Source organism: Gracilinanus agilis, chromosome 3 (assembly GCF_016433145.1).
Source record: "Gracilinanus agilis isolate LMUSP501 chromosome 3, AgileGrace, whole genome shotgun sequence".
NCBI classification, from domain to species: domain Eukaryota; kingdom Metazoa; phylum Chordata; class Mammalia; order Didelphimorphia; family Didelphidae; genus Gracilinanus; species Gracilinanus agilis.
Window position 1 is genome coordinate 194,449,251 of NC_058132.1, and position 25,060 is coordinate 194,474,310.

The window sequence follows — 25,060 nt, forward strand, 5'->3', positions numbered from 1 at the left end:
CTTCCTTCCTTCCTTCCTTCCTTCCTTCCTTCCTTCCTTCCTTCCTTCCTTCCTTCCTTCCTTCCTTCCTTCCTTCCTTCTTTCCTTCCTTCCTTCCTTCCTTCCTTCTTTCCTTCCTTCCTTCCTTCCTTCCTTAAGTGACTCATCCAAGGCCACTCATAATAAATGGCAGACAGGTTTCAAACCCTGACCATTACATATCCAATCCAATATTTTCTCCACTGCACCATCGAGATTCTCTCAGGTAATCAATTTCCCCATTCAGTTGGTCCCAGTACAACAGATGGGACTGGAAAGACACTAAAAAACTTAGATTAAAAAGAAATATGCGCAAGATGAAAGCAAGGCCAGTTAACTGAAAGTGAATGTGTGTGTGGCACAGTCTGTAACAGTGGTTTGATGAATATTAAAGCACAGAATGAGCTCAGGCTGGTGAAGGAAGCTTAGGACAACAAAAATACATTTTTTTTACCCTTTGTTGGGAGAGAAAAGGAATATAGGATTTTAGCTTCAGGGTAAGTGGGGTAATGATAACTGACAACAGAGAGAAAGCAAAGCTTCTTAATTCTTATTTTGTTTCTGTTTTCTCTGCTAAGGAGAATGGCCTTTGCTCTAGAAATGATAAAAAGAAAATTATTAAGAGATAGTTAATATCCAAGAGAACAAAGAAAATAGTAAGCAAGTACCTACTACCCTTGAGGAATCCAAGAGGTCTGGCCCAGATGAATTGCATCCTGGTTCTGAAAGACTGACAGATATGATTGCTGAACTACTGTCAGGGATATTTGAAAGGACATGGGAGAGAGAAGAGCTACTACAAAACTGGAGAAGGGCAAATGTCTTGAATTATTTAAAAGAGGAAGAAAAAAAGTCTGCAAACAAAAGGTCAAAGACAGCTCCTATTGCTGGGAATGTTTTAAAACAGATTATTCAAGAAATTGTTGGCAAAGATCTTATAAGGGAAGTAGGGATTTAAAAAAGGGTCATCATGGTTCCATAAAAAAAAAAAATCCTGCCAGGGATCACTAGGTAGCACAGTGAAATGAGAGCCAGGCCTAGAGACAGGAGGTGCTGGGTTCAAATGTGACCTCAGACATTTCCTAGCTGTGTGACCCTGGGGAAGTAACTTAACCCCCATTGCCTAGCCCTTACCACTCTTCTGCCTTGGGATCTTTACCTGGTATTGATTCTAAGCAAGTAAGGTTTAAAAAAATAAAAGAAAAGGTCCTGTCAGACCAACTTCATTTCCTTTTTTGGCCTGAAATATTAAACTGAAGGGAAATATCTTGAATAGAGTTTACCTACATTGTAGTAAAGCTTTGAAAAAAGATCACTTGCAATTTTTGCAGAGAAAAATGGAGAAATATGGACCTGATGATAAAACAATCAGATGGATTCAGAACTGGTTGGATGTTCATACTTGATGACTAGTTGTTAATGGTTTGGTGTCAACATAGCAAGAGCTCTCTAGTGAAGGACCCCAGGTATTTGTACTTATCTTTATGCTGTCTAGCATTTTTATTAATCACTTGGATAAAATCATAAATAATACATTCAGCAAATATGCAGATAACATAAAGCTTAGATAGATAGTAAATATACTGGATGCCAAGATGAAGATCCAAAAGGATGTTGACACAGCAAAGCACTAGGCTAACTCTTAACAAGAAGAAATCCAATCCAAAAGAGATAAATGTAAAATCTTTCAGTTGAGTCCAAAAAGTATAATTTCACAAGTATCAGATGGGGGAGACATACATGCATAGATAGCAGTTGTTCTTACCTAGGGATTTTAGCTGATTGCTCAATATGAATTATCAGCATGACATGGCTGCCAAAAAAGCTAACTTGATCTTGGGCAGCATTAGGGGAAGCAGAGCTTCCAGGAACAGGAATGTGACAGTGCATTGTACTCTACTTTTATCAGATGTTATCTGTGTTTAATTCTGTGGCACTGTGGTTTCAGAAGGATTTTACTAAGTTGGAGAATGTCCAGAGGAAGGCTACTAGGATGATGAGGGGTCTTGAGTCCATGAAGTATGAGGATCAGTTAAACAAACTGGTCATATTTCACCTGGAAGAAAAGAGAATCAGGGGTTATATGATATCTGAATTCAGGTATTTGGAGGATTGTCATATGGAGGAGCAATAAGTATTGTTCTTTTTCGTCTCTGAGGGCAGAACCAAGAGTAATGTAAGAGTTATAAGGAAGCAAATTTGGGCTTCTTCATGTCAGGAAAAACCTCCAAACAATTTGAGCTGTCCCAAAGTGGAACAGATTGTCTTTAAAAATCGTGGGTTCTTCTTTCTTGGATATCTTTAAGCAGAGGGTATATCTCTACTTGTTTAGCATGTCAGAGTAGGAATTTCTTTAATGTAAACATTGGGCTAGATGGCCCACTGAGGTCCTTTCCAACCCCCAAATTCCACAATTCTATGTTTGTGTGACATTTGAGGAAAAAAATTGTTATGTTTTGTATAAGCTTCTGGATCTAGGGAAGTTGCTGCCATAGTTTGGAAACAAACTGCCTAGATGCTGGGAGGAAAAGGATATCACATGTTAACTTCACCATGATCTATCCAACTGTGACATAGGCCCATTCAAATATAAGAGACTGGTAATTCTTGGCATTCTGACTCTGCATAGACAGAGAGTTCAAGAATGCCTCCCATGTCACTAAACAAGAGATTTCTTTTCTTTTACAATCTGATCTATTTAATTTTTTCATGATATAAATTGGTATTTATTATGTCCAATTCTTCCAGTTCTTTTCTCAAAGAAAGTATTATATATGTGTGTGTACATATGTGTATATATATATATACATATATATATATATGATTGGAATATAACTTACCCAATTGTGTGAAATCTCAGTTGTATAAAGGAGAGACTTTCAGAATATTAACTGATATAAACCTACAAAAGAAGAGTGGCATCTCCTCTAGAAAGGGAGCTAAGCTATGTCATATGCTTGGAGATATGGATAGCTACATAAAAGATGGCAACTCAGGACCAACACATGGCAAGTATTGAGAGTTACTGAGAAACAGGGTGAATGCCACCTTCTGGGAACTACAAGGAGCTACAAAAAAAGACAATGAAGGCCATCCATCCAGAATCTTGTTTGGATGCCTCACTATGGTGAAGAGGTGACCCTAAGTTCACAAAGGCTATGCAAGTTGAGTCCATGCTTTGACTGAATATTCCATGTGCAAAAAGTTCCAAGGTTCAGCTTAGTAAAAGTCTACATCTCCCTTCTAAAGATCAAGGAATGTTCTTTAGACCACAGAAACCCATAAAAAAAAGAAAGACAAAAAATGATCCTCAGACCTTTGCCGCCCTCTTCTCCTTCAGCCATGATGGTAGCATAGTGACAGAAAAATGGGGCAGTACATGTTGTTCTGAGTTCTCATTTATTTAAAAAAAACCCAGACCTTCCATCTTAGAATCAATTCTGTATATTGGTTCCAAGGCAGAAGAACACTAAGGGCTAGGCAATGAGTATTAAGTGATGTGCCCAGGGTCATATAGCTAGGAAGTGTCTGAGCTCATTTAATTTTTTTCTTTCTTCTCTCTTTATTCTTTAAAAAAACTATTGTTTATTTTTAACATTCTTTTAAAAGAGTTCCAAGGGGCAGCTGGGTAGCTCAGTGGAGTGAGAGTCAGGCCTAGAGACAGGAGGTCCTAGGTTCAAACCCGGCCTCAGCCACTTCCCAGCTGTGTGACCCTGGGCAAGTCACTTGACCCCCATTGCCCACCCTTACCAATCTTCCACCTATGAGACAATACACAGAAGTACAAGGGTTTAAAAAAAAAAAGAGTTCCAAATTCTCTCTTTCCCTTCTACCTCTCCCACACCCACTAAGACAAGCAATACGATATCAATTATACATGCAAAATCATGCAAAATACATTTCAATATTAGCCATGTTGCAAAAAAACCCAAGAAAATTAAAATAAGAAATTATATTTCAGTTTTCACTCAGAGTTTGTCAATTCTTGGGAAGTGGATTGCATTTTTTCATCTTGAGTCTTTTGGCACTGTTTTGATTCACTGTATTAGGCAGAGCAGCTAACTCTTTCACAGATGATCATCATTCCAACGTTGTTGCTACTGTGTACAATGATCTCCTGGGTCTACTTGTTTCCCTTTACATTATTCCATATAGGTCTTCCCATGTATTTTCTGAAACCATTCCCCTTATCATTTCTTATAGCATAATGTTATTCTATCACAACCATATGTCACAACTTGTTCAGCCACTTGCCAATTGATGTACCTACCCTCAATTTTAAATTTGTTACCACAAAAAAAGCTGCTATGTACATTTCTGTATATATAGTTACTTTTCATTTTGCTTTGTCCTCTGAAAAACATCTGTAGTAGTGGTACCCTTTAGATCTAGGCAGTTTTCTTTGATAATCTTGAAAGATGATGTCTAAGCTCTTTCTTTCTTTTTGAACATGGCTTTCAGGTAGTCTAATAATTCTCAATTTACCTTTCCTCCATCTATTTTCTAGTTCAGTTATTTTTATGATGAGACATTTTACATTGTCTCACTTTTTTATTCTTTTGACTTTGTTTTATTGTTTCTTAATGACTCATGAAGTCAGTAAATTCTATTTACCCAATTCTCATTTTTAAGGAATTATTTTCCTTACCTCTTTTACATTTTGACCAGTTCTGCTTTTTAAAAAGGTTCTTTTCTTCATTTAAGTTTTGTGCCACTTTTACTATTAAGCAAATTCTGTTTTTTAAGATGTTGTTTTCTTCAGTATTTTTGTGCCTCTTTTACTGTTAATTCTCTTTTCATAATTTTCTTGCATAATTCTCATTTCTTTTCCCCAGTCCTCTATCACTCTTATCTTTTTCTTTAACTCTTTCAAGAATTCTTGTTGGGCTCACATCCAATTAATATTTTTCTTTGAGACTTGTTGTTGCTGTTTTCATATTGTTGTCTTCTGAATTTATGTTTTGGTTTTCCCTGCTACTAGAGTAACTTTTCGAAACAAGTTATTTATTTATTGTTTGTCTTTCCATTTTCCCAGCCTATTTTTGGACTTTGAATTTTATATTAAAGTTAAATTCTACTCACCCAATGGTAGGAAGGCACAGTCCCAAACTTCAGGCTTTTTTGTATTGCTCTTTTCAGAGCTATTTTGGGGGATCTGAAAGCTGTCAAAAAATCAAGGGAAAGGTATGGCAATTGCTTTCCTGTTCTGCATTCTGATCTTTACCAAGGAAGAACCCGGTTCCCCTATAGTCAGTCATATTTGCTATCATTCCTTTTAGCCCTGTAACTGTGACTAGGTTTTGAGAAGGGAATTTGTATTTTTATTTGATCAATTAGAGATTTAGTCTTCCCTTTTATTTGTTTTGAATTTGGGTCAATCAGCAACCAGGGAATTGATCCCACAGGCACTACTTCCACTGGGTTGTGCCAGGCTAATTGAGGAATTGTGATTGGTTCCTAGGGAGTGATGTAAGAGAGCTAGTGGGTGTAGTAAGGATTTATAAGATGACACCCAGCAGGAAACTGGGGGGGGATGCTTATTTTCTGAGGTTGAGATTCAGCGACAGATACTGAGTTGTTAGGCTCTGGATTATTAGGCTAGAAAATTCTTTAACTCCTTTATATATTTCTTTCTTGCTTTCCTTTTCTTATTAATAAATCTAGCTATTAACAGTCTTGTGACTTAAGGGTTAATTACAATTTTGGCAACCACCCATTCTAACCATTACAAGGTCCACTGCTCTCCTTAACTACAAGTGCTAGTACTTCTTTTTGAAGCCACCAGGGTCCCTGTTCCCGTGTCACCAAACACAAGCTCTCTTTCCTCTCTGGAGCTGTGACCCTGAACTGCCAATTGACATCAGCTACACCTAGTGCCAGCAAAGGGTCCACTGTAATCCTTTTCTGACCAGTTGTCCAATATCCTTACTATCTATTGTCTGAGAGCTTCCAAAACTGCTGCTACTGACACTCTCATAGTAATTCTAAGGGCTGAGACTGTGTTTCTGCCACATGAGTTTTAAGCTGGTTCCTACTCTGGTATCACAGACTTTTCTTGTTAACTTCCTAAATTGTCTTGGGTTGGAAAAATGTTTTTCCTTAACCTTTTATTTGCTCTTCTGCTCCAAAAATTTGATTTAAAGCATTATTTTACAGTTGTTTGAATGAGAATATTTGGAGATTTCAACTGGGTTACAGCTTCTCCTCTGCCATCTTGGCTCTGCCCTTACATTTCATTTTAATTTATATAATTCAAGGCTATGCAGTCTAAGGCTGTCAAATCAGAGCTTAAAGAATTTAGTTACATCATGTAATCAATAGTATATAAGATGATGATAATGTGTTCTGTGGGAGGTGGGCATCCAACTCTGGTAGAACAGTTCCCCCTTATTATTGAGATTTTCCATTTCTAATGAATCATGTAACTGATCAAATTTTCCACTAGGAGGAGTTTGAGGAGGTGTGTGTGTGGGGGTCCGAGGTGGAAAATTCTAGTAAAAATTCTGTGTAAAGTCAGAGGAAAGGAAAGCATTCCAGCTTCTTGAATTGGTAGTAAAGAGAACAGTTACCAGATAATTCATCTATACTCTATCTGATAAAATAAAACTTATTAGCAAAGCCTGTGTCTGATCAGTCAGCCACTCATCACTTTTCTTAATATTACTGACTCAGGAGAGGTTTTTAGTAGAAAAGAAAGTGTTGACCTGGCATGTGTCAAAGGATCCTCACTTAAGCCATTTTGGGGAGTGATACTATAGGAAAGCAAATACTTCATGTGCCAATTATTGTGGCTTAGAAGAGCCAATGACTTAAGTGCCAGATGCTATAGAAAACTGACTCCAGACTTTGCAGATGTTGGTGGCCTCTCCCCCAAGAAATGACTTTTTCCCTCCTTTGAATATATTCTGCATTTATTTATTGTGTTCACATTGTTTTCCCTCAATAGAACAGGTCAACAATTTGGCTTTTTGGTCTTTGTATTTCTATTGTCCATCATAGTGTCCAGAACATAGGTTCCCTCTCTTTTTATAAACTTCCCTTCTGTCTTAGAATTAACATTAAGTATTGGTTCCAAGGCAGAAGAGTATAAGGGTTAGAAAACTGGGGTTAAGTGATTTGCCCTATGTCACACAGCTAGTAAGTATTTGTGGCCAGATTTGAGACCAAGACTTCTGATTTCCAGGCGTGGCACTCTATTTGCTGAGCCACCTAGCTGCCTCATCATAGGCTTCTATATTTGAAGGTAGAAGATACACCAAAGACCTTTTACTCCAACATCCTCATTTTATATGTGAGGAATTTTGTCAAGTATTTTTTGAAAAATCAGCTCCCCTCTATATACATGAGAAAGCTGAAATCCAGAGAGTTAAATGACTTGCCCAAAGCCAGACAGGTATAATTTGAATCTAGTTTCTTTGCCTCCAAATCCATTACTTTTCCCACCATATAGAGAAGGGAAGGAATAAGCATTTATATAGCAGCTACTAACCTATAAGCCAGACACTGCTAAATAGTTTACAAATATTATCACATTGTATAGAATAATAGTTGCTTAATAAGTGCTTGCTGGGCAAATGGCTGAATAAATGAATGAATGCCAGGTGATATTCTAGGTGTGAGGAAAACAAGATGAAAATGATTCTCAAGAAGTTTACATTCAATTAGGGATGATGGTACAGGGAATGACAACACAAACACACAATTCAATATATTATATAGCCATTTCTTCTACATTGTGACTTTCTTCATCATGGTTTTGATACACTGTGGTTAGCAGAAGAAATTGAATTTGGGGAGTTTTGAGGAAGCCACAGATGACACCGAAAAAGCTTAGAAACTCATAAATGCATAAAATACATGTATAGTATTATATAATATCAATATATTTTATTTTTAATAACATAAATCCACAGTTTCTAATTTGAAGTTAAAAATAAATAAAATATTAACGTTTGCAAACAGAACACAAAAGCCAGCAGACACAAAAAAGCTAGAAATGTAGAGATATCTTTAAAAGTTTAGTAACTCATAAATGAATATAAAGTTTTATAAATGCTCCACAAAAGAAAAAGAAAAATTAAGACATCTCTAGTATGAAGGGAGGATCAAAAAAAATCTATGCACATTTTCTAGATCACTGGGGTGCCACACTCCTAATCCCTGCATTGTGGAAGGGATTCCTGAATATACAAAGTACATACAAAGTAATTTCTGGGGAATGGAAAGAACACTATCAATGAGGGGATCAGGAAAGGCTTCGTGGAGGAGAGAGAATGGAAACTAAGATGGAGAGGTCCAATCAATGACCATTTAGAGGATATTTACTATGTGGGGAAGTGGTAAAGTGAATACCTCCAGTAACATCCTGCAAGGTGCTGGGATCCTATCCCGTATTTGCCTAGCAGCCTGAATCCACAGAGCCATAGTTTAGAAGTTAGATTCAAGCCAGGTCATTTAACTCTCTAAACCCTTCGTAATAAAGACAACAGAAGACCTCCCTATCATTATTTACCCAACTTCACCTGAGGTTCCCAAGTTTTTGAATCTTGTCAATAGCTGGTGAAGCATTGTTTTATTGTCCTTTGACAAACAACCTGCTTAACATTTACTGGCTGCAGGAATTAAAGGTTAAATCTCTTTCTCTCATTTTTTTCCTCTTTGAATTTAGGGAATTGGATAAGATAATCTCTAAAATGCCTTCCAACTCCACTAGTTAATGATTCAACCAAGACAGCCTTCTCTATCCTTGAGGAGCCAACATATTTAATATGATAATACTGACATGCTCTAGAGAACATAAATTACTTTTTTAAAAAGCTCATTTTGAGACCATTCAGAGGAATGTGCTAGATCCCCCAAATAACAGATATTTAATAATTGCCTACTGTGTGCTAGGTGCAGGGGTTACGGATGCTAAAGAGATAACATACCTAACCTCGAGTAGTTTATCTGCTACTACAGAAATACAGCTTCACCAATAAAAACAGGATATATTACCCCATTTTCCAAATTCTCAGTGATAGGTAGGACTAGCAACCAGGGTAATTAGAAAAGGCCTCTTGAAGGTGACGGTATTTAAACTGAGCCTTGAGAGAAACTAGTGTTTCCAAGACACAGAAATACAAAGGAAGAGGACTCTAGGCATTGGGCAGAGGTGGGGGAATAAGGAGAATAGGAGAATGTGGGGCATAGTCAATGCAAAATGCTTTGGGTGAGATGCATTGAGAAGAAGATGGATTATTATATGTGAGGAATCAGAAATAGGTCAGTGGGATTTGGTCTTAGAGTAAGTATGTACCTCTTTTGGGTAGGCTACCTTGTAAATCTCTGGATTCTCTGTCGCTAACTTTATCCAAATGGAGAGTGGATGCATAGCCTCCATGGTTGGGGATATTCCAGGAATGATTCACCCTTCAAGGAGGGTTTGAACAAGATGACCTTGTGGCTCCCTTCCAGATCTGAGATTCTAGAATTCCATGAGTCCTTCTCTTTGTTTAATGTCGGATTGACCATGCAGAGGATGGGAAGGAGATAGTGTTGGGCCATTATGCTGATCCAACCTGCTCAGCACTAAATTACCTACCATTTATTAAGCTTATTGATCCCCACTATCTCAAGGATAAAGGAAGGACTGGTCCTGGCTGCTTTTGAGAAAAGAGAAGATTGATGGGTTGAGACAGTGGCACAGTAACTGCTGCATCTCAAGGAGGCTGGGGGGAATTAGCTGTCTAGAGAGCTTCCGATCTGTCCATCAGAAGTTAATTTAATAATCTTTCTAACAATAGAGAGATTGAAGGGAAACTCAGAAGGACCTCTGACTGCATCCTTTTTAAGTGGGAAAAGGGAAGTTCTGCGTGAATCAGGTCTCCTGAGAAAGGGATAGTGGGTATATATTGAAATGTTTGTGGCCCTTGCTGATTGTTATATTCAAAAGAATAAAAAAAAAAGAAACTTATAGGGGGAGTTAAAGTACAAAAATCATTAAGGGGCAGCTTGGAGCAGAGATCAGAATACTGTGCTCGGACTCAGTAGTCCTAGCTTCTAATCCTATTTCTGCCAGTAATTTACTGTGTCTCCTTGAGCAAATCATTTCTCTCCAAGCCTTAGTTTCCCCATATTAAATACAGAGGTTAGATGAGATGACCTCTGAGGTCTTTTCAAGCTCCCACAGTCTGTGAGTCCAAGGAGGAGAGAGAAATATAATGATTTGAGCTCCAAGTGAAGCGTGTGTTTGAAGGGGCGGGCGCCCTAATTGAAGTGCTAGAAGCATGGAGACATTTAGTGGGAGATTAACTCCAGCGGTGTGTATTATGTTTACAAAAGGAACACGGTAGCCTGGGCAGCTGGGTCAGTAACAGAGGGAGTGCTGGCTATTAACTATGCCGTACCTCCCCTCTACTGAATAGAAGCCAGAGATCCTACAATATTGGGTAACAACTCTTTTCTTTGTCCTAGGCTGGAAGAGGCAGAGCTCTGGGTTAATCCCCAATGAAAACCCTTTTTCTGACAGTGATAATAAGGCCCCACCAGCCCGTTAAGGAGAGGAATCTGGTGTTTTCTGCCTTGGAAAGCAGCAACGCCTTTCTGCTGCAGAGTAGGGTGGTGGGAAGGGGGCTGCCTGATCGTTTCTTATAGATGAGCCACTGCTTAGAGCTGAGTGGAACCTCTCCCTTTTCTCAGGGGCTTGGCTCAGAGACACTTTCAGGTAGATATTCTGGGCCTTCTTTAATGGGGGAGCAGAGAGGCAGGCAGTTGTATATATATATATATATATATATTTTTTTTTTTTAAACCCTTACCTTCTGTCTTAGAGTCATTACTGTGTATTGGCTCCAAGGCAGAAGAGTGGTAAGGGCTAGGCAATGGGGAGGTTAAGTGACTTGCCCAGGGTCACACAGCTGGGAAGTGTCTGAGGTCAGATTTGAACCTAGGACCTCCCATCTCTAGGCCTGGCTCTCAATCCACTGAGCTACCCACCTGCCCCCTGTATAGATATTTTTAATGTAACAAACAAATATTTTTAAAGGATCTAGATATACTCTGTTACTTATAAAAGAAACAGCTCTCCAGTCTTAGTTCAAAACCTAAGTGGATAGTATGATAGAAACAGAAGAAATGTTGTCATAGGAGACTCACATGCATTACTTAGTTGGTCAACTAACATTCCTTAAGGGTCAACCACGTGGCGGGCAATGCAGCAAGTTAAATCACTCAAACAGCAAACAAAAAGTACTAGTCCTTGCTCTCAATGAACTCATGTCTAATGAGGAAGAGAATGTTCAACAACTGTGTATAAACAAGATGTCTCCTGGATAAATTGGAGACAGTTTCAGGGTGAAGGCCCAAAGACAGAACTGTTTTTGAGGATTGGGGAAGGTTTATTGTAGAATGTGGGACTTTAGGTGAGACTTGAAAGAAGCCAGCAAAGCCAGGAGGCAGAGACAAAGAGTGAGATCACTGCAGGCATGAGGGACTGCCAGGAAAATGTTCCAAGTGAGGAAATAATAAGTGTCAGATGCAGCAAACACCAAGGTGGCTGTGTCACTGGATCTAAGAATATGTGGAGCTATAAGAAGACTGGAAAGTTAGGCAGGCACCAGGTTATAAAGGACTTAAAAACCAAAAAGAATTTTATATTTGATCTTGGACATAACAGGGAGCCATTGGAAGTCTATCAAATAGGATTGTAATATGATCAGACCTCCATTTTAGGAAGATCTAGAGAGAAAAAACATGCTGATGAACACACAGAGACAAACGCACACAGAAAAGACACAGAGAGATATGTAGCTGGTAGCAGCCACCTCCTCTATTCTGAGTCTAGCTGGCTTTCCATTTTCCTCATAAAATAAAGCCTCGTGAATCTTCAGTTCAACAAAGAAAGTGATGTTGAGCAAATTAAGCAGATTGAGTATATGTAGAAACTTAATGAAGGATTGAGAGGTTCCTATTGTCTTTTGTAAGCATCTTTTATTACACTAGCAAATTTCTCATTAGCTAAAGGGCTACTGCTTCAGCCCAATGTCATGACTTCCAGGTCTGCATCTTGAGTCTGCCTCAGTCTCTGGACTCCTAGATCTTAAGGGGGCAGTTCCAAGCTTATACTAATGACTTGTATGCCATGACTTTTCCCACCATTCTGGAGATGGGTTCCACATCATTTCAGAGGACAGTGTCAAGGGAATGAACAACTGAAAAAGAATTCCCGTTAAAAGCAACAGGATATAGTGGAAAGTATAAGATAGGGACTAAAACTTTTCCTTTCTCCCCTTTAATCTCTTTATCTATTGCTTCCTGCATCTGACATCTATTGCTAAGATTGCCTCCAATCCTTAGAAAACAAACAAACAAATAAATAAATAAATATATATATATATATCTATATCACCTTCCTTTCACCCTTCATCCTTGGTTCAGATTTGTGGGTAGTGATCAAAGGTATGTTTGATCAGTTACCTGCCCCATTTCCTGCTCATTCATTCATTCATAATCCTGTCCCTATTCCCACCTCCACCCAGATGAAGACTAATCACAAGGGTAACAGAATAGAGACATTAAAGCACCCCAGCCCCTGAGGTAGTCACTGAATTTGCTTTGATTTTCTTAAATCTCCACATATGTTTTAGCTCCCCTGTCAGAACCATAGACATATTTGTTCTCCCCCACATATGTTCTTCTTGGGATTTTTTTTCAGCCTAAGAGTATCACAAAGCCCACTGTCTTATTGGTTTCTTTTATTAAATAGTAGAATAGCCTATATGTTATATTGAATTCATTTGAAATGAACAATCCAGGCTTCCTGTGGATAACTTCAGGCTGCCCTGTGGGTGCAATAGAGAAACTTCAAGTTGAGATGAGAAACAGCTGGACAAACTAGGGTTGTTTAGTCTAGAGAAGATAAAACTGAAGGAGAGCATGATCATGACTTCAAATATTTAAAGGGTTTTCACAGGAAAAAGAGAAATGAAACTTGTTCTCCTGAACCTCAGAGGGCAGAAGCAGGGACAAAAGGTAGAAGCTACTGGAATGAAGACTGAAATATGGTTCAAGGCAGAGCTTGCTGACACTTGGAGATCCCTAAAAGTGGAATGGGCCACTATGGTAAATAGTGGGTTCCTTATCACTGACAGCCTTCTAGCAAGGGCTAGATGGAAATGTGCCAGGTATTAAGGTACTTGGATTTTGTTGTTGTTGTTTAGTCACTGGTCATCTTCAGCTCTTCATGACTCCATTCAGGGTTTTCTTGGCTAAAACACTGGAGTATTTGCCATTTCCTTTTCTAGCTCATTTTACAGATGAAGAAATGGAGGCAAACAACTTGCCCAAGTTCATACAGCCAGTAAGTGTCTGAGGCCAGATTTTAATTCAAGTCTTCCTGACTCCAGGCCTAGCAACCATCCACTGCACTACCTAGCTGCCCCTATAATAGGGCCTGTCATTTATGCCCATGGTCAATTAAATTGAATATTTCTGCACTAGGTAGGCTTTAGTCTAGATGACTTCAGCTTCTATTCTGAATTTCTATGAGTCTACAGTTTCTCTACATACATTGTCATAACATCATTTCAGGGCATCAGGGAGGGATTTTGACTTCTCATGGAGGATCTTCATTTTCATTGTAGATGACTGAATCTGATGCCTGTCTAGCAAGTTCTTCAGCATCAGCTTGAATCGAGAATGGGAGGTAACATGGAGAAGTGATAGCTAGAAGGCATGATCTACTTGGGTGTAGTGTGCAAGGTGGAGAGAAAGGTTTCTCATCCGCTATTTTGGCTCTGTGTTGTTGATGATGTTGATGATAATGATGGTGATGATCCTCAAACATGATAACTCTGGTCTCCTTTTATATTCTAACTTCAGGACTCCTTTCTTCTTTTCCTAGGTTCTGTGTAGATTGTTTAAGGGAATTAATCATGCAAGAAATGGCCTAATCCTTGTACAAGACAATCTTGGTAATCAGAGAACGTGAGACAGCCACAAATCCAATGATAAAGCATTTAATTAAGCAAAATAAATAAATTAACTAAATAAGGGAGACTCAAATAGTAGCATAATACTCTGCCTTTCATATACAAGTGTTGGAATATCTTTTATCTCCTGAGGTAATGGATATGGGTGGGGAAGGGAAGAACTTCCCTGGGAAAATTCAGGTAGAGAAAGGCAAATGATCCCTTAACCTGTTTTTAGTGACCAGTGTGCAGATCTGAAACCCATTGGGACTGGATTTAACTTTGCTGTGGCTCTCAGTCGCCAGTTCCCTCTATATTGAATCTATCTCTTGTGTCCCTGTTTTCCAGCTGTGTTCTTTCTTATTGGCATCTCTTGCAAAGGAGACTATATCCCATACCAATCTGCATCTACTGAGTTTTCTACTGATGGCAGCAGCTAAAGAATATACCAGGACTCCCTTTCCACGTTTCTCTTACTTTCAGCTTCTTTCCAAGTTTAAGCTTTCTGATTCAATCTATATATCTAGTACAAACCCTATTATACTACCTGGGCCCCTCAAGTCCTAAGGGGTCTTCATTCCAACAGTGAATGTTAGTGCCCTTCCTTAGTCCATAAGGAAAGCTCCATTATGGACCAAGTCAATCTCTAGACAAATTATATTCTCTCCCAAGTAAAAAAAAGCTTCTAGTCCCTACAAATTATGCTGGGTACATGAATGTATCCATATGCACTCATTTTGTATATATATATGCATACATATTTACACATATAAAATATTTATACACAAATATATAATAAGATGATGTATATATATGTATATGTGTCTATGTGAATGTATATAAATGTATATAATATAATAAAATGATGTATATAAATATTACATTGTTATATAGTTATTAATTTGCATATAACATTATAATAGGATGTTATCTCAAACATATAGATTATGAAAGTACCCAGTATATGGACAGCTAGGTTGCACAGTGGATAGAATGCTGTGCCTAGAGTCAGGAAGACTCATCTCTTTGAGTTCATATCTGACCTCAGATAATTACTAGCTATGTGACACTGTTTGCCTCAGTTTCCTCATATATAAAATGAGCTGGAGAAGGAAATGACAAACTACCCCAGTAGCTTTGCCAAGAAAACTCCAAATGGGGTCATAAATGACTGGACTGAAATGACTGAACAACCACCACCACCTCGTATATAACCCAAATTAGGAATTGTATGCAGTATCACAGATACATAGAACGCTTACAAATACATAGTAGATAAATTTTGTAATAATAATGAGAGCCTGTGACCAATGTTATGATAGAGTGGGATAGAGAGAGTCTGTGAGGTAAGACTGTCTTCTAGCTCTCACTGCATGCCGAATATACTCTGGGAGACTTCGAGGAGGTGTCACCCTGAAACTGGGTGACCTGGATGGTCATGCTGCCCCACAGGAGTTGGAAGCGAGGCTTCCCCATAAGATGAGGTATGTGGTACCCCAATCTGATTCTGAATGAGGGCAGGGTTCACACAAACCTTTCCAGAGGTCAGTCAACTTCACAGCGGGTGGTCTGGATTCAAGATGGAGGCAGCCAGACCAAGCTGTGGTTCCCCCTCCCTTGTTGCCTCTCAGGCACTCTGGAACACTATCTGACTAATGAATGGCTTTTATTATTCACAATTCAGGAATTGGGGAAAGGGATGAAGGGCAGAGGGATTTTGGGGTACTCTCTTCTCTTTTTCTGTGGGGTCTGTCACTCGGGTGGGAACCTTTGGGGTTCCCACTCCCAAGCTTCTTCTCTCCCCCTCCTTTCTCCTTCTGTTTCTATTTCTATCCTTTCTATAATTGTAAGTTAGACTAGAAAGGGTCTCTCAGCAAGGTTGGGTAATGGGGGAAGGAGACTAAGAGATTGCTCCCGAAATGGAGTCCAAAAACTTAGCTACCTCTATTGTTGAAGTCTTGCTAAGTGAGATGCGATGGAATCTTTGACCAGGGAATCAGAGTTTCAGTGTCCAAATAAAGATCCTCAGGAAGTCCTCAGGACTGGTTCCGAGCTGGGATGTCCTCCACCGGAACCCTTTTTTCTCTTCCTCCTTTCTTTGGAGCCTTCCCTAGAATTCCCTCTGGTCTCAACCACCAGTAACTGTCACCAACTGTCAGCCACTCCTTCTCTGGCTCCTTTGTCTCATCCCCCTTGCACAAATCCCACTTTTACAACTTATCAGGGCCACACAGATATATAGGTTACATGCAATAATTACATGTTGAGGCTATATGCAAAGTCAACATATATACATTGAAATAGTGGGTACCTAACAGACATTTAATTAGCACCTGTTAGTGTGAAAGAACCTATAGAGCCAATAACAAAACATTCCTGCCCTCATAGAGTTTACAATCTAAATGTCAAATTTTACCCTTTACCACTAGACGTCATGTCCTGCAGTTCCCTAACTAGATAGATGCAGCACTTCTACAGTGACCCACAGTCCATTCTCAGTCCCATCCAGCAGTCTCAGATCCCTTGGCTTCAGTTCCAGTTCTGAGCCCATGGATGACCCAGAATGACTATTGATGTCTACCATCTCTAAGTAGTTCGAATATGCATGTGGCCTCTGTGAGAGGGAGCAGACCTCTTCCCCTGATCCCTCAACAAGTATTTACTAAGAACTAATGTACCAGGCACTGTGCTGGGTAAGTATTGGGGTCACCAAGACTAAAGCATAATTGCCTCTGCCCTCAGGAAGCTTATATTTTCTATAGATACATATAGAAAGTATACCTATAAACATGTTTGCAAAATAAGCATAAGGAATCCATGCATAAATAAACAAACACATGTATATTGACTAAATCCCTGGCAATTTTGGGTATTAAGAGAGATATTATGTAATTTAGATTTTGAAGGAAACGAGTGATTCAGAAAGACAAAAGTATATCCAGGCAGGGGTTATATGTTACCTAATGTCATGAAGAAGGAATATTGTCTTTGATTATAGCAAAAAGGCCAATTTGGTTGGACCACAGAATGTGTGAAGGGCTATAATGTTAATAAGGTTGGAAAGATAGCTTGGGGTATTATTGGGAAGGGCTTTAAAAGACAAAACAAAAGAAAATGTATTTATTTCTAGAGGTGATTGGGAAAGGAGTTTATTGAACAAAGAATGCCATGGTCAGTCTGGTCTTTAGGATTATTACTTCATCAGCTGAGTGTCAGATGATCTGGAGAGGAGAGAGATTTAAGGCAGGGGGAACAATTAGGAAGTTATTGTAACATTCAAAATAGGAAGTGATGAAGGTCTGGACTAGTGAGAGAGCCACGAGTGGAGATAAGAGGAAGTCTGTAATGTAAGTGTTGGAAATAGAATCTACAGTGCTTATCAACTAATGACATAGGTGGGGTGAGGAGTCAAGAAAGACTTCAAGGTTGTGAACCTAGGTGAATGAAATTCTAGTGGTCCTTAGCCAAGAGAGGGAATTTCAGAAGCTGGACTGGTCTTTGGGGAAAGTGAATGAGCTCTGTTTTGGACAAATTGAGTTTAAGATTCTTACAGGTCATCAAATTTGAAATGTCCATTAAGTTTATGGTAATGAATGCTGTCCTGGAGCTCAGGGGAAGTTCTGTTGGTGTCTCCATATTGGTTCTGTTCACTAAGTCTTCAAAGTGCAGATCAATAGACAAAATGGTAAATATCAACAGATACAGAGTGAAGTTTGTGGCAATAGTCTTGGTGGTATTATACATACACTACACACACATATTATATCTTTCATAAATATAATACATTTAAACATGTATTTGTTATGTCTGAAAGATATTTTCTCTTTCTTTCTCTTTCTCTATATTTGTTGTTGTTCATCCTTCATTTTCAAAGAAGACCACTGACATCATGGAGTGATGTCTTGACTTGCTTGTGAATTGGATTGAAGTGAGGTAGGGTTGTATAAAGTCATCAGCTTCACTCTCTCTTCCAGAGTCATCAAAGTCTAGTGACATGATAAAGCCAAGATGATTGGTGATAGTTCAGGATGCAGTGGATGACCTCAGTACCTTCAACATGTGACCAAGTTTTAAGTACTCCATTGGAAGAAATTGTTCTCATCTGTCCATTCCAACAAAGGAAGTCTTCACATGCCTGGAGTAGGCATCCCCCTAACTCACCCACAGTTTGAGGCTGTTGGTTACCCTCAACCTGATTTATACTGTCTGGTGATGGTTTTCCAGTACGTAGTTACTGGGCATTCTACCATTTCTTGGAAGTGCAGGTGAATGTTGGGTGACAAGTGGACACCAAAGGTGGATGAGCAGCACTGAAAAGGGCATGGTAATCCATCACACCAGAGATATTGTTCTTCTTTGGATATCCCATAGACTATGCATGCATACACACACATATATATGTCTATACAGAGTGTTCTTGCTTTATGAAAATTCACTTTACACAATTTGATTTTGTGGGAAGAATTCTTAAAGAAATCCACATTTTCAAAAAACCCTATGTTAACTTTGCTGTTCATCACCCTTCAGCTCAGTTCTCCTTGGCCTTCTACCTATCCCCCCTCCTTAAAAAAATTCTTAAAAAAAACCCCAAAAAACTCCAAGTGAGAGTTGAATAATGAGCTGAGAGGAGATTTTAAAAAATATATATATATTTATTTTTTACCAATTACATTTAATAACAAATATGAACTTATCTCCCTCCCTTCCTTCCCCCATCTTGGTGTTGGAATGTGATTCTATCTGAGTTATATATGTATTATTATGCAAACCATATTTCCATATTGTTCATTTTAGTGAGTAATCTTGTAAAACCAAAACTCTAAAACACGAACCCAGAAAAACAATTGAAAAATCATATGCTTTCATCTGCTTTCTGACTCTAACAATTCTTTCTCTGGATGTAGAAAGCATTCTTTTTCATAAGTCCCTCAGAATTGTCCTGGATCATTTTATTGCTGATAATAGCTAAGTCTATCACATTTGAGCATTCCACAATATTGCTGTTACTTTTACAATATTTTCCTAGTTCTGCTGATTTCACTCTAAGAGAGAAGACTTTTGTCTGTCCATCCCACCTGCTCATGAGTCTGTTCCCCTGTGTCTCTTTCTTCTGTCCTTTGGATACCACACATCTATCTCTGGCTTGGAGTGTTCCTCTTCCTACTGTCACTTCTCTGACCCTCGCCCCCTATGTGTCCCAAACTATGTGCCCATGCCCTTCCTCTACAAGCTCCTGGCCCCCTTTTGAACCATGTGACCACCCTCTTCTCCCTTTGGCTCCTGGCTCCCTTTCTGCTATCCCCCCTTCCTTCCCCAGAAGTCTGTAGAACAATCTGCTTTTATAAAGTGAGAATTATCTCTATAATATACACATATGCCTTGATTACACTGACCTTTCTATGAAAGCCTTAGGGTCAATAGCATGCTCATTGTGAACTAAAGTGATTTGGTTGTAGGCCTCCTTGAAGATATTAATCTAGTTGTAGACATCTTGATTCCTATCCATTAAACAACGACAAAATATGTTGAAAAATAAAACCTATATCATAAACATGCCCAGTCCAGCAAAACAAATTCCCATGCTGGCCATACCCAAAGATGTGCCTTTCTCTGCACTCTAAATCCACTACCTCTGTTTCAGGCAGGAAGTAAATGGCATATTTAATCTTCATTCTTCTGGGATTGTGGTTTATCATTATATTGATTAACATTCTAAAGTCTTTCAGTTATTTTTCTATTTAATGTTATGATTGTATAAATTGTTCTCCTAGTTCAACTCACTTCCCTTGGCATCAGTTCATAGATGTCTTTTCAGTTTCCTTTGAAATTGTTTATTTCATTATGTTTTATAGCATAATAATATTCTATTACATTTACATGCTATAATTTGTTTCGCCAATCCCCGATAAGAGAAAAACCCCTTAGTTTCCAATTTTTGGTTACTTTGAAAACAGCTTTTATAAATAATTTTTGTATATCTTGGCCTTATTCCTCAAAATTTTGTCTTTGATCAGAATGGCAAGGAATCTGCATTCTAAAAAGTACTTCTCTCACAACACCTGGGCTATACTGCAGAAACCTTCTGGTTCTTAGTTAGTTAGGCCTGTGAATAATGGTCTGATATTTCTTGATGTTGCTTTTTTGTTTTGCCTATCACATTCCAGAGGTTAAAAAGTTTATATACACTTATATACACTAGCTTCTAAGACTTGTTGGGCCTTGTCCTCTCTAGATTAACGGTATGAACTGGTAGCACTTTTCTCTGAACATACCCAAACACAGGTCCCATACATCTAAAATCCACCTGCTGCCATAATGGGCCAATGGAATCTATCTTTTTAGCTAAAGAATCCACCCTGGCCGGAGAGTCTAAAATTATCATGAAATGTTTTCAAGGCTTGAATAGCATCCAAGATCTAGTTATACCTCATATCAAATTAGTTAAGGTCCAATTTATTTCTCCACACAGTATAGCTCCAACTTCTTCCACTATCACAAGAGCTGGATTCTGTCTAAGGCGTGAGACTGAAGTCACCAAGGATAGCAATCCCTTTTCTTGGCCTTTGCCCCTTTTCAGAGACTTTTCTACTGAAGCTTCTCTCACTGACAAGCACCCAAAGATTAAAAGGGTGTGTGGGATGGATCCAACTTTATGATTTTTATGTGGATAGATAGGTGGACTATTCTCCAAAGGAAACTCCAACTTCTCAGCTGAACACTTTTTGGGTTGTCATCCTGGCTTGGTTCATGGTATATGTATGGAGATTCCAAGGTTTCCAATGCATAGAGCCCATGGGATGAGGTATTTGCATGCATATGGCTCTTCTTTGGCATATAATGCCCGCCCAGGTTAGAGTTAGCCAGTGCCACCATCCATCTCTGATTAGGGAGTCCCCATCTTAGTGCTCGTCTAAATATATCAGTAGGTGGCTGACTGTCCAAACTTGAAAGCAAGCTCTGTAAACATCGTCTTGGACCCTATCAGTGACAATCCGCTTTTCAAAGCCAAATACTCCTGTTTATGGATGAGATGACTAGTCTCACTGTCACTGAGTCCTCTACTGGCAAATGCATTCAGACATCTGGCATTCAGCACTCCCCTGGTATAAAATTGCTTCCAAAGCCTCTAGGTTGGTAGCAATCTGTACCACAAAGGGCTTATTTGGATCTGGAAAAGCCAATCCTAGAGCATGTGTGAGTCAGTTAGATGAGTCTTTAAAGTCTACTCCCATTGTCACACTGACCTCCAAATGGTAGCAGTGGTGGTGATGGCTGTTTAGGCCAGATTGCTCCTTTTTCTTCTCTCCTTTCAGTTCTTATTGACCTCACAGGTGAGGTCATTGAGAGGCATAAAGATGATGATGCTTCACAAAATCTGAGAGTAACCATTGAATTAATTCCATTCAATAAATGTTTTTTTTAAACCCTTACCTTCTGTCTTGGAGTCAATACTCTGTATTGGTTCCAAGGCAGAAGAGCAGTAAGGGCTAGGCAATGGGGGTTAAGTGACTTGCCCAGGGTCACACAACTAGGAAATGTCTCAGGCCTGGTTCTCAATCCACTGAGCCACCCAGCTCCCCCCACCCCCATTCAATAAATGTTAACCACCTACACAAAGCAATGGGCCATAGGGAATAGAGCAGGCCTAGGTGTCAATAGGATCTGAATTCAAATCCTAAATGACATGTACTAGATGTGTGACCTAAACAAGTCACTTACCTTCTGAGTATCACATACAATTTGATACTTCTGCAAGTCGAAAATCAGTGATTATTCTGCTTTAGTTAAAGAGATTTCCTTGTCAAGAATTCATTTCACTAATAAAATCACAGTCTCGTTCCCCATTCTCCACTTCCAAAGAGCTTTCAGAATACAGTGACAAAAACAAAACATCTGTTTTACCAATAAGAGGCTTATATTCCATTTGCAAGAGGCAGGGGTGGGGAGACCATTCATATATGAGTAAGTATATACAGAGCATCACATCTATAAATTAATATAAGTGAAGCTGGAAGGACTGGGTACTAAACTGGATAATAGGATCCATTAATATCTAGACAGGCTGGGGCCAGCTAGGTGGCACAGTGGACAGAGCACCAAGCCTGGGTTTAGGAGGACCTGGGCTAAAGCTGGGTGACCTGCCACTAGCTGTGTGACTCTGGGCAAGTCACTTAACCCCCTTTGCCTCCTAGCCCTTGTCTTTCTGTCTTAGAGTTGTTATTAAGACAGAAAGTATGGTCTCAGATACTTCCTAGCTGTGTCACCCTGGACAAGTCTTTTAACCCTTATCCCCTACCCCTTCCTGTTCTTCTGCCTTAGAACCAATACACAACATTGATTCTAAGATGGAAAGTGAGGTTTTCAAAAAAAAATAAGACAGAAAGTAAAGTTTGAAAAAAATCTAGACAGGCTGCAGTTTTGGGGTAAATGGATTAAAATTTGATAGGATAAAAAATAATTTTGGCTTTAAAGATAGGCTCTACAAGTATGACATAGGAGAAGCCTGGTATGAAAATAGTTTATATGTTTTAGTGGACCACAAACTCAGCATGAGTTGACAAAGTGATATAACAGTCAAAAAAAGAGGTGAGCTTGGGCTCCATTAAGAGAAGATGGTCTTCCAGAAATAGGAAAGCAATATTGTCAAAGTGATATTGTACTTTTGTCCTGATTAAACTTTATTTGGAATATTGTAGTCAATTTCAGGGACCACATTTTAGGAAGGATGTTGCTATGCTGGAAAACGTTCAATGGAAGTCTCCCAGAATAGTGAAGAGCCTCCAGTTTGGGCCATATGAGCATCATTTGAAGGAAATGAGAATATATATTTTGGAGATGAGAAGACTTGAAGGAACATAATATTTGTCTGATACCCAGAAGAGGGATTAGACTTATGTATGGCTCCAGAGAGCACTATAAGAAGGAATTGGTGGAGGCTGCAGAGGGAAATTTAGATTTCATGTCAAAAAAACTTTTTAATAACTAAAGCTATTCAAAAGTGACATGGGGGTAGCTGAGTGGCTCAGTGGATAGAGAACAAGGCCTGGAGTCCTGAGGACCTATGTTCAGATATGACCTTAGACACATCTTAGCTGTGTCACCCTGGGTAAGTCACTTAACCCCATTTACCTAGCCCTTACCCATCTCCCTTAGAAGTTGTTACTAAGATAGCCAAAGGTCATTTTATTTTTTTAAACTCTTATCTTCTGCCTTAGAATTCATACTCAGTATTTTTTCCCAAGACAGAGGAGTGGTAAGAGCTAGGCAGTTGGGATTAAGTGACTTGCTTAGGGTCACACATCTAGGAAGTGTCTGAGGCCAGATTTAACGCAGGACTTCCTGTCCTCAGAGCTGGCCTTCTCTCCAATGAGCCACCCAGCTGCCCTGAAAGTGAGGGTAATAAAAAAGTGACAGGTTTATTTCAGAAGGTCCTTGTTTCCTGGAGGCTGTCAGGAAGGAGCTGGATACATACTTATTGGGTATGTTGTTGAAAAGATTCCTTTTCAGATATGGGTTTGATGATAATCACTAAATCCCCTTCAAACTCTCTCTACACTCCATCTTTTGGCATTTCTCTTTATGCTCCATCTTTTGGCATTATCATCTGTTCCTCATTGTAACAATTACTGCCCCCCCATGCTCTCAAATCTATTATATTTAACCCTAATCTTTGTCTTCGTTGCAAATTCCATGTTTCTAACTACCTCCTAAGATGTTTCCACTCAGATATCCCATAGACATTCAATATTTTTCAAAAAGTATAACATTTTTTACCAAGACTGTATAAATGGAGATTTTGAACCTTGGACTTCATCCCCCATAAGTCTTTAGTTTTCCCAAAATCCCTTTTAATCTCTCCTGTGTCTCCATGTTTACGTGGTCACATTATTGTTTTATAGTTGACTGTAACTCCTCCTTCTTCCTCTTTGGTGATTTGGAGCAGAGCCAGGATGGGGAAAGGAGGTAGCAAGGTGTGCTTTTAAATTGACTCTTAACATGGCATGTGGCTTCATTTTTCAAATGGCTACCAATAAATCTTTTAAAACCATAATATTTTAAAATATATCCCTTTTTATTCATTTTATTTCTTAAATTAATGGCAACCACAAAGGGATAGATTTAAAAATTTGTTTAATTTACATTGCTGGTACTACCATTTTGCAGTCATTCAATTTCACAAACTTACAGTAGAAGATTTTGAAAGTGGGAGAAACATTCCTCAGAAGACTTCCTATCCTATACTTTTTCTTTTCCAAGGAGTATATTTTTTTGCTTTAAAGCTCCAAATTTGGGAGTGATAATATGAATGGGGATAGGAGAGTGCTCACTCTGTTAACTTTTGAGGGGCTCACGGGGAAGAGAGCTACTAGCACTTATTCAGAATAAGAGGTGGATTCAAACTCATTATGGGTCAATCTTGTGGTGTGGCAGACAAAAAATGTTACTCTAAGATGCCTGTCTTAATGAGGGAGGTGATGATCCTACTCTTCTTTACTCTAATTAGATCACCTAGGGAGTATTATTAGGTTCTATTCTGGGCATCATATTTATAGAAATGTGGTATCAAGTCCATTCAAGGGGGTCTTTTCATTCTACATTCAATCTTTCTTCCCTTAAAGTGCTCTGCTGCATAATTATTGGTTAGAGATAATATGGAGAAGTTTTTCATGACGTGCAAAGTTGAACTAGACTCTCTTCCAATCCTAGGTGGAATACATTCAGAGGAGAGTGACTAAGATAGTAAAGAGGTGATTAGAACGTACTGAAGAAGTTGAGTTTGGACTTGGTTTGTGTATGGGAAAAGAAAGGGGAAGAGAGAGGATGAAAGTTAATTATTTAAAGAAATTTATTTTCTTCTTTTTTTAACCCCTTGCCTTCCTTCTTAGAATTAGCATGTATTGGTTCCAAGGCAGAAGAGTGATAAAGGCTAGGCAATGGGAGTTAAATGACTAGCCCAGGATCACATAGCTAGGAAGCATCTGAGGCCAGATTTAAACATAGAACTTGCCTCTAGGCTTGGCTCTCAATCCACTGAGCCACCTACCTGCTCCCTAAAGGGATTTCTTGTAGAAGAAAGACTTTTGGTTCTCCTT